The 20,593-nt window shown below is 51.2% G+C and overlaps 1 long non-coding RNA gene across 1 annotated transcript; it reads left to right on the top strand.

Annotated features, from left to right (window-relative positions):
- Positions 1–6,737: 6,737 nt before the first annotated feature.
- LOC148056157 (uncharacterized) lies at positions 6,738–17,165 on the top strand. Its single transcript, XR_015703981.1, has 3 exons — positions 6,738–6,904; positions 7,693–7,788; positions 16,920–17,165. It is a non-coding gene; the product is annotated as an uncharacterized LOC148056157 (long non-coding RNA).
- The last annotated feature ends 3,428 nt before the right edge of the window (positions 17,166–20,593 follow it).

Below are 20,593 nucleotides of genomic sequence, written 5' to 3'. Positions count from 1 at the left end.
CGTAAGTGGCAGGTCTGTGGCCATCTGCAGGGACCAAATAAATACCTTTGGCCTTTCTGCCTGCGTCTTGTCAGCTGGGTTGTTTTCTCCTTCCAGCATCGTAAGCCTCTGAGCAGGTTCAGACAGGATTCAGTCTTAATCTCCCAGAAAGGAGTTTCATCTCTTGACTGGGGAAAACAGCATGCTCCGTCCTTCTCCAGAGAGGGGAGATGGCTGTGTTGCCTCGGCCCTTACCATGGGCAATACTTGTGATTTCCATGGAGGTTTTAAAATGTGCTACCTCACATGGTGACCTTTGCAGAAGACGCATCAATGCGATTTTCCTGCAGCTTGCTTGGGTGGGAGGGTTTGCATCGCACCTTTTGTACAGCACGCGGCTGAAATGGCATCTCTGAAACTTCAGCATCACCCCGCTGCTCCCCCTCACCCCCCATTTTAGATTTGCTTACTTTTTGATAGCCCCAGGATTTCTTGCATTGTGACCATCTATTTGAGTCTCACTCGGGTCAGGCTGTGATCAGTGTGTTGAAACGCTGGGATGCAGCCCCTGAGTGTGGGAGCGATCCCAACACACGCAGCGCCTCTCCTTTGGCCATTGGCCTTGGAGGGGATAGCACAAAATGCTACCAGAGATTGAGATGCTGTAGCACATCACTCTCAATTTAATAATCTCACCATTTCTATGCGAGAAGCATCAAGCTCTCTAGTATTCCTTTCAGCTAACTGTGCCTGGAAGAGGGAGGGAGGCTTTCGGTGCTGTTGAGGGCATGGAGGGGCTGCAGAGCGGCTGTGCCTTGGTGGGAAGGGAGCTGCGACAGAAGCAGACGTTGCTCCTGCTGCCTGCACTGGGGCTTGCGCTTGGCCCCGGCCCAGCGCTCGCTGTTCCCGTCCGAAGCCAGTGCTGAGGTGCTTTGGGGGCTGCCAGGGCTCTCCTGCGGTGGTGGGGTCTTTGCAGCCATCGTTGCGCTGGGGTGAGCAGACTCCTCTGCCAACGTGCCGGTTGTTCCTGACAAAGGCAGAGGTCAGTGTGTGTGAGGATGGGGAGCTGCCGGCCGGGACGTCGTGGCTGCTGGCACAGGTTATTCCACGGTAAGTCTCAAAATGCTTAAACTATTTTGTATCGGTAACAGTCTGATGCCGAAAAGCTCAGCTGTGTTACAGAGGAGTCGCTTTTTTTGTCCAAACACCAGAATTGTTTGTACAATTGATTTTTAAAAAATATTTTGCAATCATTTGAAAGTTGCTCTAAGGTTATTTTTCCAGGTATTGTAGGAAGCACATCTTGAGATCTGATTTCCAGTTCCCATGAAAGAAGGAAAAGCAACCTGAGGGGAGAAGGATCAGATAAAGGGAGAACAGCATGTGCTGGAGGAAATCAAATCTGCCTACGGAGAAGGCAGGACCGCCGCGGAGGAAACGAATGGGATCTGTCCATTGTCCGTGCTCTTCCGCCTGCTCTGGTGGGAGCTCAGTCTCCAGTGAAAAGATTGGTGCTAATTTTCCATGGCATCCATGTGAAATAGAGGATTAAGCTGCGGAATAAAACCACTAAATGGGAGACCTCCCAGTTACTTAAAAAAGATTTTTTTCCCCTCTCCTCTTGCTCTAGCTAATACACAATTATATTTCCAAGAAGTTGATAAATATTGCTAGATTTAGGAATGATTTCTAGAAACCTTTTTGCTTTACTGCAAAAGTCCTTTCTCACAGGAAAAATGCCGCAATTTCATCGCTCTGTGTTTTGGCCACACAAAGCCAAGGACTGACTCATTTTCGGTGGCTTCGTTAGTGGAAATGATTCACGGGCTGGATTACCATGACCTCTTCTCCGGGCTGCTGCACTCTCCTCTTGTAGGACACTTGTGCCGGCAGAGGGGATGGCCCGGAGCTCCTGAAGCAGAGGCTGGTAGGAAGCACCTGAAAGGGCCAGAAAATGTAATTCGGTCAAGAGCTCCAGCCCAGCCCACGCCAGCACAAGGCCGTAGTGCCTCTGTGTACCCAGACCGTGTCTGGAGGGGCTGTGGGACTTGCTGCTGTCTTTTTACACAACGAAGTAGGTTTTCATAGCACCTACTGTTGTTTTCATTGCCTCGTGTTTCAAAGATGGCATAGCTTTAACTGGAAGGAAAGAGAAACAAATATGTTGTAAAAATACATATGATTAACCAAACCTGGTAGCAGTTGGAGTAATGAACCGTTTTAAAAACTCCTTGAATGCAGAATATTTACAAGGCCGTTTTAGTGCTGATACTTACTACTCATCGCATAAAAACATTTCACAGTGCGGGTACTGGCAGGGTCGTTATGCTTACCCAGCCTGGTCCTATTAATGCCAGAGTCCGTTACTGCTCCAACTAGTCTGTTTACATCAATTCAGCATCTGTTTCTCAACAGTAGGTCAGTAAAGTTGCACATATTTTCATTTTAGGTATCTCCTTTGTCCAAAGGGTTTTATTAGGATTCATTTTTATCATGTGTATTGCTGAGAAAATACTACGGTGAGAGTTGCCGTGACCTTGGACAATGAGGAGTTTCTCTCTCCGGCAAAGAGTTCTTAGCTGGTTTCCTTGCAAAATAATTGTATATCGTTTTTTGGATAATCTCTTGCATGTAAACACCAATGAACTTTTTGGCATTTGTTTTCTTTTTTTCTTTAAATTCAAACCAACAAAAGCCATGCTCAAAGTATCAGCTGGGTGTGTTATTTTTGCAATTTGCCCAGTTGGGTATGTTTGCTGCAGAGCTGCGGAGCTCCTCTGGAGCGAGGATTGTACCTCAGCTTTGTCCCTGCGGCAGAGCGTGCTGGCTGTGCGCAGGCGTCTCAGCCTCATGCCCGAGTGCCCTCTGGTCTGTGTGCTCTATGAAGAAACTTTAATTAACACCCTAGGCTTGCTTTACCTTCATGAGTCTCATAAATGTATGAAAATGCAAGAGAAATTAACAGGAAAGTTCATGTTTTTCTCTTTTTTCATTAACTGTTGGATCTCTGCAGCAAGTTCCCATTCACATGAGGTCCTGGGCTTCTGGGGAGGCATTGAGCTCTGGCATGGACCTGTCCATCAGTGTTCCCATGGGGAAGGCAGAGTGACTTCCAGTCAATCCCTGCATCCCCAGGAGAAGCAGCTCAGGGCTGGTACGGCTTCCTCCTGCAACGCCTCGGTCGCCTGGCAGGGTTGTGCCTGTGAGCGTGTGTGTGCCACAACCACCGCACATCGGCGCCTGGGCTTTGCCCAATGCAAAAATTACAGTCAGCTGGCTGGGAAGACGTGGCTCCAGACATTGCATTAGGCTTACAGAGTTTGGGTAATGGAAGAGAGATGCAGGAAATGATCACTCGGAGGCTTCCCCATGTGACAGCGTTCCCATCCTGTGGCTACCAGAGGCAATTAGAGACAATCCAGGTAATCAAAATGGGCAGATTTTGCTGAGGTTTACAGTAAAATGTAAGGCTTATAAAAGCACTACACGATGCGGCGGTAGTTGGAGTAGTCCTGCCTCAGCCTGTGTTTTCATTACACCCCATCCCACAACCACGGGTGGGGGCACGGAGCCTCTCCCGCGATGGAACTCCCCTTCCCTGCTCCGCCTCGGCAATAAAGTTCCTGCGAGAGCAGCTGGGGAGGGGAAATGAGGTGCCAAAATGCAGACTTAATCAATAAGCATCTAAATAACCCAGTCTCCTGGTAACTGGGACTTGGACTATGGTGAGAGCGCCATACCCAGCTGGTGGCAAATTTCTCCAGGTGTTTAAATACAAAATAAGGCCTGTGTTTTTGTCTGTGCTTTGGGTTTTTCTCCACCTCACTGAATTGAAACTCCCAGGGAACAGGGAAGGGCTGCAGGGGGTCGGGTCAAGCTGCTTTTGGGCACTCCCAGGCAAGGGAGATGCTGGGGTAAAAGAAAGCACCTTTGGGAAACACGACAGAGGTTTCCAGCGAAGCGCCGTGGCACCGGTGCTGCCGGAGAGGGGCCCCGCGGGGCTGTGGCTGCTCCGACCCTGCAAGGACGAGCTGGTCCCGGGAGCGGTGGGCAGGGGAGCAGCCCCCATGGGACCCCCAGGGGACCCCCGCGCTCAGCCGGGCTGCCACCCCACTTCAGCTGCTTGCACCTGCGCCGCTGCGATGCTCAGGATGAGGATTTCCATTTTGCTTTTTTTTTCTGAAATTTTTGGGGAATGGACAAAAGCCACTCAGGGAAGGAAAATATCAGGGATTAGTCACTGTTTAACGTAAAAAATCAATCGCAGAATGTATCCTGGAAACTATTTTTAAATCATAGGACCTACATGGACACAAGCCTTATTTTGCTAAGCTTAAAATATTTTAATAAAACCTAATAGCAATGGATAAAAGAAATAAAGCGAAAGGTGGGGATCTCTGCCTGGGGTCTGGAGCATCAGAAGGGGTCTGCGCCGGGAGCCAAAAGGTGCTGTAGTCCCCAGGGGCAAGTAAAACACCCTCCGTGTCCCAGGGCCAAGTGGAGCAAAGTACAAGAGTGCTCTGGACTGCTTTTTTTAAAAATTGAATTACTCAATAGAAGTTACGCTAAGTAAGAAAACTGTTTCCAAAATATCCACCATCTCTCGGGGAGCTCTAATGGGCCCCTCAAGCGTAACCTTGGGTGTTTGTCAGCCTGAGCCACCTGGGCACCAGGAGATGGTCCTTGGAGCACCCCTGGGGCAGCGGTGGGGGCTGTGCTGGGGCGGTGGGCGAGGGCGGCGTGCCTCCTGCCCATGGGCACCGCCCCGCAGCGCTGTCGCCTGCGGCACTGCTGGGTGCGGAAGCAGCACGAGGGGCTTCGTGGGCCAAAATGCCCCATGGCCGCGGTCACAGAGCACATGGACAAAGCAGGCAGCAGACTGAGGAGCTGATGAGAGAAAAGCCCATCTTCGACCAGATTTTGTGTTTGTTTTTGTTGTTGCTTTAACCGAAGTGGCTGGAGCACAGTAATTAAAGGCTTAGTGGCTCTAATTGGAATAGGTTTAAACTCGAGGTCAAAATCCCTTCTGGCACTTCCTCTGCCTAATAACCATCAACAGAAATCAAACAAATCCAACTGGCTCCAGCCACTAATCTGCAACCAGCAAAGGTCGCGGTGGCGATAAGGGAGCGCAGTGGCTGCAAACAGCCCAGCATGGAAACACCCGCCCCGGCGGGTCCGACAGCCGAGCGCCGAGGGGCGCAGTGCCCGGCCCCCGCTCGGGGTGGACAGGGATGGTTCGACGGCCACGTGTCGGTGCTGGGGGACGAGTGACGGTGGGGCAGTGCCTGGCCACATGCGACGGGTCAGACCTGGTGCTGCCAGGCTGGGAGATGGAGAGAGGATGGAGCATCTTGTGCCTGAGCAAGCGGTGCCAGTGCAGCGCATGGGATGGTGTGTGGGATGCTCAGCATCGCTCAGCACAGCCGTTTCACCAAAATACCTGTTTTTCTTTGAGCAGATGAAGAAACTGAGGCTGTGGTGGGGGTTGGAGAAGGAGCATTTGCAACCGAGTGCTAATTCCTGGGCGCCCGGCGGGTGTTGTGCGCAGAGCGGGTGCGGGGCTGCACCCCCAGCCCACCCACTGCTGCCGCTTCCGGCCACCGCCGAAGGTCACTGCCCTCGCCAGGTCGCCACTTTAACTGCTTTTCTAATTATGCCCTAATCTGGACCTTTAAAGTGATCTGAGAGGAGAGAAAAAAAAAAAAAGAAAAAAAGAAAAGGGGTTGCAGATGTGCACTGGCCAAGCACCGTGGGGCCGGGATGCAGCTGGGTGTGCACGGGGCCATCCCTCCCTGCTGCAGGTCTGCCCGTCCTCGCTGAGATGCCTCCAGTAACTTTTGTTTCCAGATCGCATTGTTTTAATGTTTTTGGGCTCTTTGTCGCCGCTCCCCTCTCTGCCAGCCCACTCACACACATTGCACTGGCTCAATTAAAGGGATCTGGTGGTGAGTTACTGCACTATGCCCTGGGTTTAATTTGGAGGGTTTACTTTCCATGCAAAGACAGCCCTGCACTGTGGCCGGCTGAAAGCCAGGGCTGCCTTGAGCTTGCCACAGCGGCTGTTTACCAAACACATTCCTGCATGGGATGGAAACACAAGGTCCTGGGCCGGGAGCAAGGTGATGGCTGTCCTGGCTTCTCCATCGGGGTTGTGGCACGTGGCTCCCCCGTGCAGCATCATCCTGCCCCAAAAACAGTGTTCCTGCTGCGGGTGTCAGGGATGGAGAAGCTGAGGTCGCCCTCTTGGTGCCACTTTGCGAGAGGTTCTGGTACCGAAAGGAACACGGTGTGGTGCAGTGCCAGGGCTGGGGCTCACAGACAGCGCTGCGACTGCAGACGTGACTCCTGCCACTGGCTTTACTGCTTCTGACAGCTGCACGGAGCAGCCAAAAAATAGAAACAGTGTGAGAGTGGTGCTGCCGTATGGCCGCGCAGTGCCATGCCGTGCAGTGCCATGGGAGACCGTGCAGTGCTGCAGGATGCTGTGCAGGGCCATGCCGTGCTGGAGGATGCCATATGAGGCCGGGCAGTGCCATGGCTGGAAGGCAGCAGCGGCAGCCGCCCCGGCTGAGCCTGCAGCGCTTCCTGGGCAGCAGCTCTGGCCGGAGCCGCCCGGGCCCCATGGGAGGCTGCGACGCAGCTGTGATTGCTGCCGACTCCCTCCCACAGCTGCGACCAGGGCAGGAGTGCCCAAAAGCCCAGGCTGCACCTGGGTGTGACTTGCTCTGGGGCTTCTGTGCCTGCAGCAGGTGATGAGGAGCCCTGCCTGGGGGAAAGCCAGCTCCTCTATGCCCCAGTCTGGCTCTGGGGCCCCCAAATGGGCTATAACCTGCAGCAGCACCATCCTTTGCTGTGGGGTGTGCTCCTTATTTGTGCAAGGATGTGCTTGAGTTGCTGCTTTATGTCTCCAAGTCACATAGAGGTAAGTGGGGCCAGCACAAAATCTTACTGCTAACGTGGAGCATTGTTAGGATTTGTTGCTCCGCATGGGAGCTGGGTTGGGTGGGAAGCTATTGGTGGGGCTGGGTTACTGCTGGGGGAAGCGACTGGTGGCAGCTTGCTGCAGCTTGGGAGAGGGGTAGCAGAAATACGTTAACTTAACTCTAACCAAAGCCCTAACACTGACTTTGCAAAAAAACCCAAAACCAAACCCTCAAAAAACTCAAGCCACTGATACCCAGCAAATCTAAAGATCGGTTGAAGTCTGCAGGTGCAATCAGTAATGCAAAGAATAACACAGAGCTTGGCTTTCACAAGATGATGTTTTAAAACTCCCAAAAGAAAAGTAAATTCAAACCGCTGAAACAGCTGTAGGTTAAGATACAAAGTACAGGACAGTGACTGCAGCAATGGTGATGGAACTGGGGTTCCATTTGGGATAATTAGCTGATGTAGACATGTGCTGGTTTTCCAGAGTTTGGCTGGGAGCTCTTTGTGCCAGCGCCCTGGGCTGTAGCTGGGACTGGTCTGTCCTCAGACTAGCCCTTGGTTTGAGGATCAGGCCAGGGGCTGGGCACAGGGGGACCGAGGAGCCTGGAAGGGTGAATTCTCTTCCAGTTGCCAGAGGAGAGAGATGAGGGGTGGGATCTTGGCCAGTGCTTGGTTTGGGCTACCAGTGCAGAGCTGCGGCTCCTGACAGCCTCCTCTTGCTCCTCCCAGTGAGGTTGCTGAAGGGTGCTACCAACAATTTCACTAATTCTTCATTTTCAGGTGTCTCTGTGGCTCTGTGTGAGGTGATGGGCCAAGTCCCGGCGGTGGAGGCTGCAGACCTGCCTGGCTCTGCCAAATCCTGCTGAGCTGGTGGAGGTGAGCACAACACCGATGCGGAGGGACCTAAATGTCTGGTTCATACAAGCAGCTGTCTCTGCTAATGCCTACACTGAGTCAAATTAAGCTTGGCTTTAGGACTAAGGTTTGAGAAAAGCGGAGCTGCAGATGCTGCAGCCCTTTGTGAGTGCCAGGGGTGAGCGAGAGCTGGCTGCTTAGGCGCAGTGACGGATCCGTGATTTCTAGCCGGGTGTGTGACCCGGTGTCTGCAGCTCTGAGCTGCCCTTTGGGTCCTTTGTGAAAATCCATTTCTCTGCTCCATTGTGGCTGGGCAGCACGAGTTCGGACCTAAATATTTCTGATGAGGTAAAGCGATTTTATCTGTTATAGCGGAGCACTTAGATCAGGGAACTGAGAAGCTCATTCAGGTAAATTCTATCATCTCCGTTCCCAGGATGAGAAGCTGAGGCACAAGCAGAGGTGCTGGCACGGTGAGGCAGGGACAGTCCCCATCGCCTGTCTGAAAGGGGCTGCTGCTCGGCATGGATGGGAGTTTCAATTTTAAATGGTTCCTATGGAATGGTTTTCCTGTGGTGTGGGATGGAGAGCCCTGTACCCAGACTTGAGGGTGAGCTGCTTGTGCTTAATTCCTACAGTTTGCACAGGTGTTCAGATCAGTGTCCTCATCTCTTGCTGTTTTTATAGGAGCAAAAGCTCCTAAATTCTCGGAGGAATTTTACTGTGCTCTCAGTCTGCATCTCAAAGGAAATAAAGCGGCTCCAAAGCATTTGGGGTAAATCCAGTGGTGGGTTCTGGTGCAGGGCAGTGAAGTGGAGAGCCGGTGTATCGGGTACCAGCAGCCCCCTGGCCTTTGGTCCTACCTCATTGCTGGTTTTATAGAAAGGCTTTTATCAGTCCAGAGCTATTATTCCAAACTTCCCAGCTGGAAGCGGGGAGGAAGAAGCACTTTACAGGCCCAAACTTCCCGGAGCTGCGGGGAATGACCTCACCCACACGTTAAGCGGAGCCTGAGCCAGCTGACAGCAGGCGAGAGCAGTGCAGGGCTTTGCCGGGAGGAGGAGGAGGCAGAGGAAGGCTCTGCCTGCTGCCTTTCCCCTCGGTGATCTCCTCTTTGGCCCGAGGTGTGGCCTTCTTATTGGGACGCGGCTTAAATCCCCCAACAGGAACATGCCCGTGTTGCTCTTCTGAAGGTGCGTTTGTGCAGCAGGCAGGACTGGCTGACAACCAAAAGGTTATTTCAACCCGTCTCTCATAAAACAGGCTTTGAAAGTTCAGCAAGTGCCAAGAGGAGAGATGCAATTAAGGGAGCTTGCTTTTTTGGAGATGCAATACTTCTATTAAGCAAGCGCACTGTTTATGTCCCTGCTAATTGAAGTAAATTGCTTTCTGCAATCAAATTGGGAAGTTCCCCTTCCGATCATGATGTGCGTTGTGCTTTAGTACATGATTTCCAGTATTTAGTCTGCTTTTAGTGTCCTCCCTTTAATGAATTTTGTGTATTCAGTCGATTTCTGCGAGCCTGCAGTGGTGGTGTTTGAAGGGCTCTGTTGCTTTTTAGAACAGAAAGGAGAGAGGAGGGATTTTTTTGTCTTGCATTTCTTTCTCATCCCCCAGCCTGTGTTTCCCTGGTGCATTGCTGTGGTAGAGCTTGGATAATTTCGAGGCTGCTTCGTTCAGCCATTAAACCCAAGCAGTGGCCGGTGCTCTGAGTGTGGGCTGCTGGATCCCTATGGGCTATGGGCTCAGCAGGAGGAGAAATATTTTTAATCTGGTCCAGCAGAAAATTACTATTCCAGATTAGAAATTAAGACCATCAAGTAGGCATGAGTCATTCTATTTGCTGTGGTCACAGTTTTTCCTCTCATTAATCTTATGGCCTGTTTTCACTGCTGCACTCTGAATGGGAGAGAAGACTGCTAACCATAATGTAAATGCCATCTCCTCAGTCCAGCAGCTCTCGTCAGGCCGTGCACAATTGCCGATATCCCTTTTTTTTTTTTTAAATTTTTTTCTGTTCTGTAGAGTATCTCAATGTTGTTCCAAGTGTTTTGCAATAGCTGTGTTGAAAAACAAGGCCTTATCTCCAAGCAAACATATACCATTTTAAATTAACTAGTGCAAAACCCCGCTTCAGATTAATACTGTTTTATTTTGGTTATTTTTGAACTGGCATAAAACTTAAAGGAAAAAAACACTCTTGAACTGAAATAAGAAAATGCACAAAAGACTTCACACCTATACAACTAAACCAGTTGCTTTTGCTTCTTAAGATAAAGTGGTGTCAGTCTCTGAGGATGCAAATCCCCAACACAGATGGACTTGGCTGGGTGAACTGTCTCTGGGGGAGCAGCAAGACAAAGCCGTGGAGGGGACGGTGCCCCAGCCTGCGGTTCTCCAGCCCAGGTGGTGGGACACCGAGAGACCAGCGTGGTTCTAGGGGTTTGCACCAGCAGCAAATAAACCAACAATAAAGCGTGTTTAAAACACGGTAAATGTGAGCAGGGCAGTTTGGGTTGTGCCTACACCCCAGGCAGGGCTCAGCCTGCCCAAATGCTGTGGAGCCCGCCTGAGCCCTCAGCCGCCCCGGCGGCACTGCCCCCCGGGTTGGCACGGGGGGACACCTCGCCCCCGAGGCAGGAGCTGCGTCTCTTGGCAGCATCAGTTCAATTAATAGTGCTGGGGGACTGACGGGTGCGCATGACAGCATCTCCAAACCCACAGGGGATGCGGATATGGCTGCCGGCGGAGGGACGTGGCCACGTGCCAGTCTGGTACCCAGCAGGCAGTCAGCCGTCTGTCCTGCAAGCAGCTCTTCCCGGAGCATTTACACTCTTCAGTGGCAGGAGAATTTGGAAAAGGGGCAGGGGGGTTTGCTGGGCTGGGGTCAGTTCTGCGGCCAGTGCTGGCTTTGTGGCTTTCCTCTGGCTCTCGGCTTGGCACAGCGCTTGTGGGGCCGTGTGTGCTCTTGGTCCACCTTACAAGCAGGTTTGTGAATTGAGGAGTTAAGTTTTGTCCTGTGGTTTCAAAGTCTAAAGCCAAATCCATCCCTGGGACAATCCTGCTGTAGGCATTGATGTCGAATAAACACGTCCCAGGGTTTTGCTGTTGCTCGTGGTAAGAGCAGATTTGAGTTGCTCGTGGTGAATTACTGTCTCTGTGGCCAGTAGTCAGAAGAGAGGAGCCAGTTGTATTCTGGACTGCAACAGCTCTGTACTGTGATGACATGATCAAAACATTAAGGATCCTGCTTCTTGGGGGAAATGCAGGAATCCAAAACATCTGGTAAGTTTGTTTGTGCTTGTGTTGCCTTCCTTCGTGCCTTTGTTCATCCCTTCCAATTACTGCTTCTAAGTATAAACTTAAAACAGAGACTAGGCTGAGTTTGTGGGGAACATATGGACAAATGGAAAATAAACAGCATGAGGAATTCCTGGCTAATGAGCTCTTGGTTGATAAGATACCACCAAAAAAAAAAAAAAAAAAAAGGCAGAGGTCTGAGCTTCAGCTCTGTCATATCATGAGAAGAAAATTTCACTAATGATACCCAACAACGCTTTGATGCTGCGCTGCAGCAGACCTCTCTTACAGTCTGCTCAGGCTCCAGCCGGCTGAGGACACGACTGCTTGTTGTCTGCACTGCAGCCGTGCGTGGGGGCTCGCTCCGGCCGCGCAGGGCCCACAGCTGGATTCCAGCCATGGCAATGGTCTTCAGCTACCAGCTCTGCTGGGCCAGGGCCCTCGGAGCCTCGTGGCAGAGCTACAGCTGAGATGATGGAGGAGTCACATCTTCCCCAAGGCCGTCCCGCCGATGCCAGCCGGTGGCACTGGCTCCATGCTGGCTTTCCACAAACGGCACGTGTTTCCCCTTTCGGCCTCTCTCGATACATATGCAATTAATTACTCCAGCTGAACAACAGGAACCCGGTCCTTCCTCCTCAAGTTCAAGGTTCGTGTCTCTCTTTCTTCCTGGCAGAAGAATACACTTCCTTACACTTGAGGCAAGAGTCACCCTACTAGCTTTGCTATTTATTTGTGGTTAGGTGGCTACTTGGATTATTTTTGGTTGTAGGGTTTCTGATTAGCAGTTACACTCACTGCAAGTCAAGGTGTTCATCTCTGCTCAGCTTAGGCACCCAGATCTGATCCTCAGTGCTTCTGAAGCTCCCTTGACGTTCTCTAATGATTGTTAAAAACTACTGGAGCAAACTGAAGGCTAGTGCTTCACATCTGAGTGTGTATCTTGTTTTTCAGCACATATGGACAGATTCCTTGTAAGTTCAAGGAAATAGCGTTTTCCCATCCAAACACCACTGCGGGCAGTGGAGGACGCAAACGCTGGGGCCACGCGGGAGCTGACCACGGACGAGCGCGTCGCCTGGGAGCTCCTGTGTCCCCATGGGGCGAGCAGGGACTGCTGCCTTGCTGGGTGTCACCGCTTTCCTTCCCAGTTCCATCTGCTGGTGCCCAGAGCTTCCACAGCAGATGATCACAGACACCAGTGGAGGAGGCTCTCCCTGCGGCTGGATGTCTGGCTGCGGGGCAGGGGACGGCCGGGATGCTGCCCACAGGCAGCGGGGAGAGGAGCTGTCGGACAGTGGGGAAGGGGATCGTACCGGGGGATGGATGGGCAGACAACGTGCCCGGGGACGTGAGGGATCAGAGTGGGTGGCACAGCAGGTGGAACAGGGAGGCAAAAGGATGAAACCCCTGAAAATAAAAGCAAAGAATAGAAATGTTTCCCAGGAGGGTGTGTAAGCGTCAAGGAGCTTCTGTCCCGACAGCCGGTGTGGGACTGTCAGACTGTGCTGGGCACCGGCTGGGGGCTGGCTGTGGGTTTTGGGGTATATTTCAAACTGCTTATGTGATCCAGAATAGCTGCTGTTCAGTAAATGCAACACTAGACCGTTTCCTTCCAGAGGGCAGGAATGCAGTTATAAATGCCTCTATCACTCTCTTCTCTCTGGCCAAAGTACTATTTAAGCATTAAACCACACCGACCAGAATGAGGTGGCAGGTTTTGATTCAACTTGAAAACAATTAGTTAAAAATCAAAGCAGCAAGCACATTGTTTGTTACCAGTTTATGCTTTTTTTCCTGGGGAAAATGGGATTCTTTAATTGGCTTAGCTGGAGAAAAAAAGCCCAGATCAAACAGTGAGTGAGCTGGAACAACAAAGGAATGTCCTGGTATTTCTTTTTCCAAGTTTAGAAATGGAAGTCGGGGCAGCCTTGGGATTTGTGGAAATTCCTCTGTGCATTGTTAGGAGGTAGAGGAAGTGGTTTAAAGTTTAGCTACTGGTTTCTGCATTGCAAAGCGGGGGCCGGTTTCCACTTACTCAACTCAGGTTGCCCCTGGCTTGGCTGGCAAGGCTGCGAGCGGCTGCCTGCTGCTTTGCAGCAAGATGCCGTAAACATTTACCTCCTGACCGAGGCAATTGTGCAAACACCTGGGGGGGTCTCGCCGTGCCCCCTGCCCCGCTCCGGGGGCTCTGTGATGGAAGGAGGCCTAGGAAAATAAGTGGAAACATTTTTCCATTCCTGCTGGTATTTCTTTCTTGCAGCTGCTTGGCACAATCGGAGTTGGAAAAAGTAGTTTTCAGTCCACTATCAGCTTCTCGAAGAACTTTTCCCATCTCTATAGGAAGCTGTTCATGTAGATGTAGATCACACTTTTAAATTTTTACTGCCTGTTTCCCAAAGACATTGGAGTCATTAGAGAACAAAAAAGCTTACAAGACCCCCAGGTAGATTATAAATATATTGGCGGGGGGAAGAGAGATCCTGGTTTAAAGCATGCATGCTGTTTATTTTCCCTGTTACAGTATAGATGTTTTCTTGGTGTTTTTTGGTAGTTTTTTGTTTTTTTGGACAGCACGCTCATGCAGCTGGCAGCAAGAGCCTGTTCTCCGCCGGCCAGGCTGGAGCTGAGCAAGGCCAGGAGGCAGGACGTGAAATGGGATGCGCCATCCCTGCGGCCTGGAGGTCCCCTGGGGGGGAACGTCCCCCCGCCAGGCAGGAAGCGAAAGCCCCATCGGCTCCTGCCAAGAAAAACCTCTCCAGAACGTCCTCTCCGCTCTGCTGAGACCGGATGATTTTCACTCTGCCGTGGCCCCGCTCTCCTTGGTGGGATGGGTGTTATTTTCCCGTGAGGGCTGTCCCCAGGTCAGGGACGGGGATGGCTCCTGGCCCCCAGGGCCACGCTGCCGCTCTGCATTAGTGGCGGGGGGGGGGGTTATAGCTGTTGCCTCTTGCTGCTGGCAGTTAGTGGGGTGAAGCCCTGGGGAGCAGCTTCCAAAAAGTGATCTCCCTAAATGGGGCACAGCGACTGGCTGTGGGGCAGGAGGGGGTGATGGCCCCAGCTGTGGGGCAGGAGGGGATGAGCCACAGAGGGTGGCACTGGGATGTGCAGGGCTGTGGTGGAAGGGCCCATCTCGGCATCGCTCCCCTTGGTGCCGAGTACCTCGTGGGCACCCTGGGATGGGAGAGATGGCCCCCCGGCCCCATCGTGGGGACCCAGTGCCTTTCCAGGGTCCTGTTGTGGTGGCTTCAAAGGCTGGGGCAGATCTCGGATCTACTGAGCCAGCTGGGGCCAAAGCTGTAGCATCCGGCAGCTGCCCGCACAGAGCAGCCCTGGCCAGCACCACCTTCCCCGCACACAGACGCTGCGTCCTGCATCGGGGCTGAACATGTTTCCCACCTAACCCCTGCACGGGCTCTTGAGGAGGCTTCCCCTGACCAGGCAGGGTGCCAGCGTGGCTGTGTCGCTGTGCCAAGACCCACGAGGGCTCCTCCGTCCCTGTGTGCTCCCCAGAACATCTCCCGCCCTGGGACCTGCCCCGGCTCCGCAGCCCGACCTTCCAGCCACCGCCTGCAGCCGAGCCAAGCAGAAGTGGCCCAAGAGCACGAACCCTCTGTCCAAATAAGGGCCCTGGGTGCAGCAGAGCTCTTGATGGATGTGCAAGTGGGATTTTTTTCTTTTTTTTTTTTCCTAAACATCTTGTGCCCATGGGCTCTGCTGGAGGGCGGCAGTGTTGCAGCTGCCTGAGTCTGTGTTTCCAGATCGAAGCCACCCCTGCACAAAGGTGCGCCAAGAGCATCTCTGCCCATGATGATACGTTTGCTTGTTGTCAGCTCCGTAACAGCGGATGGTTTTTAAGTGAGCATTTTTACGTATATATTTTTTCCATACATGGTTGATTTTTTTGTTCTGATGTTTTAATGCAGCTTCTTCCTACAGCCAGCGGAGTGCTTTGGAAGTTAATATGAAACAGTATTACATTTTTGTGTGTTTTGGGTTATTTGTCTAGGCTTTTATTAGGCTTGTCATGCAAGTCATCACGCAAAAACGTAGAAGAAAAAATTGGGTGTGTGTGTGTTCATACTGGGTTCCAAACCCAAGACCCATCAATACATGATGCAGGGAATTGTTCTTTGTTTTTCAGGGAAATTAAGTCCCGGTATGGGGAAGCCCTCAGGGCGATGAGTGGTACCTATTGTTTTATTCATGATCTCTGTCAGCCCTGCCTTTCCCAGTGCCTGCCACATGCTCTGCATTACTGAGGTACTGAAGTTGGGATGTGTCTGATGCCGTGTCTGAGAGGGGCTTTGAGCCATGAGCAGATCCCAGGGGACCCACACCAGGTTTTTTTTCCACTGGATTACATATAAATCTGGGACTTAGGAGCCACTTTGGCAGGGCCAGCGCGGGCACGGCCCTGGCTTTGATTTCAGACTGGCTCAGGGACAGGGCAAGCGGCACAAGCTCGACAGCTTGGGCGAGGGTCTCCAGCAATGCCACCCTCGTACCTGTGTCGCATGGGCGATGCCATCCTCTTGCTTGCCGAGGAAGCAGGAGATGCGGTTTTGGGTGGGCGAGTTTCCCGGCACTTTTGCTGTGGGACTAACGTGATCAGCTTTGTAGGAAATAGGGGAAAAAAACCAAATTAAAACTAGAAAAAGAGGAGGAGGGTTGTTTTGTGTACGAGTAGTGCTTCAGCTCTCCTGCCTCTGACTGAGGCTGAGGGGTGGAAAAGGGAATAACTGTGTTCCCACACAAGTAGGTGGAGGTGGCAGGAGCTGCTGGCGAGGCTGATGCTCGGTGCCAGGCAGGAGAGCCCCTGCCCACTGCCATGCCCGCGCCTGCTGCTCGCGGCCAGACATGGGGCTCAGGAGCGTGGCGGCTCCCGCAGACATGCGTTGCGCTGAACACTTTGGTGGCAGTTCGGGTGGCAGGGAGGGTTACGGGGTCGGGCTCCCGGTTCTATTCTCAATTGTCATACAAGTGATCATACATTGAAGAACCTAATATTGAAAGAACATGCCCATTACCCCAGAAATTGCAACTTGTGTGGATGCTGAAAAAATTTACAGTATTTTGATTTCATTTTAAATATCTCTCTACTATTCCTCAGGGAATGGAGAGGTTTTTGTAACATTTCCCAATAACTGACAGTCTATATAAAGCTGAAAGTTTCAAGCAGTGCTGCTGACTCTTTGCTGAACATGCGTCTGCAGCTGCATCGCTGCTCACTTTATTTGGGCACCAGGCTGGATGCTAAGGCTGGTTTTGCAGTAAATTGTACCCACCTAGGAGCTCTCGAGCAATGGTACAGATTTTTACAGTGCACATATGAGTGAAAGAGACTTTCTTGACATAAAGGGTACAGCTTTCTGAATGATTCAATCTGAACGAAAAATTCGGCTCCAGGCACCCGTCTCACGGAGGCACCGTCCTCACTTTGGGTACAGAGGTTTTGGTGCCCTTGAGATGCTTTGCTCCTTCTGCAGCCATTTGCACTGGTACAAATAGCTGTAAAAATCCTGGTTTGGTTCCACTCCATCTCTCACACTGTTACTACTGAAATCTTTTTTTGTCGGTGCTTTTAGCCTCGTTGGCAGCGAGGTCCCTGCCTCTTCCCCCCCTGCCCACCACCCTGGGCACGGGGCTCCTCCGGCAGGGAGGCGAGGAGATGTTATTGGTGATGAAAGGGGCTGCTGAAGCATGTCCTCCAGTTAGCGCAAACGTAAAATTATAACACTTATGGTTGACATTTCAGGGTTTTTAACTCCCTTGTTTCTTCCAAAGTATGTAATTTTGGGGGTAGCCTTTTTGTTGTAGCATAATCATTATTATAATAATTTTACTTGCAGTGCTTGTGGCGTGGAAACCAAGAAATCCAGAAGGAGCAGGAAAGCCGTTTTGTGAACTGACGGAAGGAATTGTGTGAACTGAACAGAAATTTCAATGGAGGTGTGCTGCTGACAGCTCCCGACTCACGGGACCTGCTCCGGGCTGAGGAAGCAGCACAGCTCCTGCTCCAGTCTGTCCTTCCATTAAAGCTCTAGAAATTACATAACTGGTCAGTGGCCAGTGGTTTTTCTCCAGGAAAAAGGCAATGAGAGAATTTTGACAGTAAACACACAAGACTTCATCTCCTTTGAGCTTTCGGCAGTGCTCAACACCTTCACGTTGAGGTGCTGCATAGGGTTACGTGCTGTTCTCCCAAAGGCTGGGTATTGCGTTTTGCTGTCATATGCCATTTTAGAGCATCTTACAATCCTTATTTGTATTTTTATCTGTACGCACAAAGTTGGTACTGAAAGTCCCTAAATGTGCAAATGTTTAGCCAGTGTTTTACTTGCAGCTTGGAAGAGCTGTTCAAGGCTGGCCTTGGTTTGAGTGAGTCTGGGTGGCTTCTCTTGAAGCCATCTGAGATCCTCTGTTGTGTGAGGCTTTCACATAAAAATCAAAAAAACCCTTGCTGTTCCTGGTTCTAGTTTGTGTATTCCAGTTCCAGGCAGGAAGCACGAGCTGAGCACCCTTCCCTGGCGTTAAAGATGGCATTTGCACAGGCACTGCCTGACCAAGGGGTGATGGTCTTTGCTCCTGGCAGTACCTGGGTGCTCGAGCAGCATCTGTCCTGCTGGAGGGGAGGGACTGCACCATCCTGCAAAGCCACCAGCAACCTGGAGGGGAAACCTTGGCTCTGAAGGCAGAGCATGACTCATGGTGGTGGTGCGTGGAGGTGTGAGGCAGTGGTTGGCTTCCCAATGTCCTGGCATGGCAGGGCACCCTGGTTGGAGCAGAACAACACATTGGGACAGGTTAAAAATGCTAAGAATTAAAAAAAAAAAAAAAATATATTCAAGAAAGAAAATCCTCACTTGCTGAAGGGAGAAAGGAAGGAGAATGGGGAGAAGTTGTTTGTTAATAATAAAGAATGAGCTTTTACAAAGCCCTTGTGTCCAAAGCTCTCTAACTTTTCCTGGCATTTCCCATCCATTCCATTGTTAAGCCCTCCACCGTTGGAAAACAGCGCCGGGCCAAGGCGCTCGGTGATCTCATCGCGAAGGCTTCTGCAGTTGCCTCTGTTTACGCGCCTCACAGCATTTGCTCCTCAGATTTAGTTCCTACTTTGAAGGGGAAAAAAAAAATATCTTTCATTTGTGCAGTGGGCTCCCCCCACCCCGGGCGCTGGGGCTGTGAGGAAAATAGCACCTCAGTGGTTTTTAAGGAGAGGATGGACCACAGCGGATTCCCACAATTTATAAGAGGAGACAGGAAGGCCTTAGTGACTCATAAACACTAACAGATTCTGTGTATGAGTTTCTCTTTGTTGTTTGTTATCCTTAATTTCATGGTTTTCCTTCTTTTGAGCATGTTTGTATATTTTAGACGATGCCATCATTTTGTTAGGACACTTAGTGTGTGGTTCCCACACAGGAGCAATGTTGTCTGCCTGATGGCTGTGCTCAGAAAAATAAAAAAAGCAGCCAGTGGAAACCCTTGAGGGCTCCGTTTGGTGCCACATCCTGACATGTGGATCATGGGACAGTGAGAAGGAGCAGGAGGGATGTTTCCCTGGCGTGTGTCAGCCGTTGCTTTGCCCCCAGGGGGTCAGGACTTGTGAATGGGAGCAGCTCAGGGGCTTGCACTCAAAGCTCCCCAGTTGAACAACCCCAAATCCCTCACTCCTCACTCATTCACGTGGTGCTGGGAGGGTAAGGGCACCGTGACCAACACGACCTGGCCATTTAACCGTCCCTCCTAGGATGGCTGTGCCCTACCACGGCGCTCGGTGCTGCGCTGTGGGCTGTCAGCCCCAGTTTCTCTGAAAGCACCTGAAGGTTGGGTGCATCTCCCTGTGCTGCCAAAGGCTGGATGGGGAGGTGGCTGTCCCATCAAAGCTGGCAGAGTTTCCTAATTTATTTTAAAACAATTATTCATCAGGGGGATGGAATGAATTTCCCCTGAGCAAGGAGGTCTTTATTGCTTTGTATGGATGTTTGTGTTGTTGGGTGCATCCTGCCTTACACAGGGCGCCCGTTTTCCTTTTCCCCTTGCCCTCCCACCAAAATCTCCCCCTCTTCTGCTATTGCAATGTGCATGCGTTGATACCCGCACTTTGTCTCAGAGCTGGAGATAGTTTAATCCTGCTGGGAAGCAGCGTGTTATAAGGCATGTAGAAGCCCCTTTTCAGATGAGGCATTTCATTGATGTAAGATATTAATTAAGCGGCATAGCTGTCAGCTGTTGGGATCACTGAACTGCAATGGTCAAATCCCAGCATGTTAGGAGCAGCTCTCGGCTGCTGGTGTGTCCCTGCGTACGCAATGGTCTGAAAGACCTTTTCATGCTCTCCTCTGGATTTGGGGACAATAACAGCGCAGCTGTTTAAATATGCTCGAAATTTCAGAAACACACAAGTAAGCACTAAACTTTCCCAAGGTGGCTGAGTAATCTTGTTTGCTTTAGCATTTTAGTCCCCCAATTACCCAAGTGAAGGATATTGCCTCTTTAAACAGAGTTCAAAAAGCCCAAGAATTTTTTATAAATAGCTCACATCCTCTTGATAACAACCAGGCTGCTATTTATTGCCCACTTCCCCTCAGACAGACAGGTCGGAGTATTTAAAATCGCACTTCCCATGAAATTCAGAGGAACTTGGTTTTTCAGGTTCCTACAATTGTTTGTCATTCTGGGTTTCCTTTGCAGTTTACAACGTTTAGCCAGGCTAACCCTGAAAAGGAGCTGGCCGAGGGATCGTTAAGATATATTGCTGCTTCACTGGAATCCTAACCCGCATTTTCCACTGATTTCTTTGGGACCGGCAGAAAAGCCCATCGCTTCCCAGCAGCATGGGGTCTTTCCAATTCATTTTTTTTCATCTCTGGACCTTAGCGAGCACTCTCTGGCCTTACTTTACTCCCCCACCTCCTATTCACTCAGAAACTGTGCGGCCAAAACTCTCTCTCCTGGCTGAGAGCGGGTGGGTGCCGCTTCCCGATGCTCCCCTGGCTCCGGCGAGGAGGGGTGCCGTGAGTGGCAGGGACTTTGCTGGCAGCACCGTGGCTGTGGAGATGCCGTTGCTTTTGTCAGAGTTTTAGGCAGGTCTGTGCTGGTGAGCTGGGATTTGTCCTGTCCATAGTTCACTGAATCCCAGTTGGCCAGGCGCAAGTCCTTTGCTGCACTTCAGTTGCTCTGAAATACAGCTGGAGGTTTCTCAGCAGTGGATACAGACATCCATGTAAAGGAAAAAATAAATTTGGTAGTTGTCTTTATAAGGATTATCTACAGGAATATCAGGAGAGCTGGTTCATGCCAGCCTTGAAGCTGTTTGCAATAGTACAGCAGCATGGTTGATGCTGCTGCGGAGGGAAGGGGCAGCTGGCGAAAACAGAATCGTAACTCCTCGTCCTCGAACATGAGAGATGATAAAAATTTCGTTTTGGTGGGGCCCTAGGCACTTTAGACCATAGACCCCTGTAGGGACTAAAGTGGAGAATCTGTGCTAATAGCTCACCCTCTTCCTGAAAAGCAATTA

The sequence above is a fragment of the Nipponia nippon genome, unplaced genomic scaffold (genome assembly GCF_047370975.1).
Source record: "Nipponia nippon isolate SJK-2023a ecotype South Korea unplaced genomic scaffold, ASM4737097v1 scaffold_17, whole genome shotgun sequence".
NCBI lineage: Eukaryota > Metazoa > Chordata > Aves > Pelecaniformes > Threskiornithidae > Nipponia > Nipponia nippon.
This window is presented reverse-complemented; position numbering and strand designations above follow the sequence as displayed.